Source organism: Octopus bimaculoides, chromosome 8 (genome assembly GCF_001194135.2).
Source record: "Octopus bimaculoides isolate UCB-OBI-ISO-001 chromosome 8, ASM119413v2, whole genome shotgun sequence".
Classification (NCBI taxonomy): domain Eukaryota; kingdom Metazoa; phylum Mollusca; class Cephalopoda; order Octopoda; family Octopodidae; genus Octopus; species Octopus bimaculoides.
In genome coordinates, this window is record NC_068988.1 from 14,171,207 (window position 1) to 14,171,470 (window position 264).

The window sequence follows — 264 nt, forward strand, 5'->3', positions numbered from 1 at the left end:
ACTGACCGATAAAAAAAATACCTGGTTTAAAAAATAAGTACTGGGATTGATTCATTCAACTAGAAATACTTCCTGCGTGGCCACAATCTAATGACTGAAACAAGTATCTATCTATCTATCTATCTATCTATCTATCTATTTATCTATCTATCTATCTATCTATCTATCTATCTATCTATCTATCTATCTGTCTATGGATCGATATGTATATGTATGTATGCTTGCGTGTGTATATATATATATATATATATATATATATATATA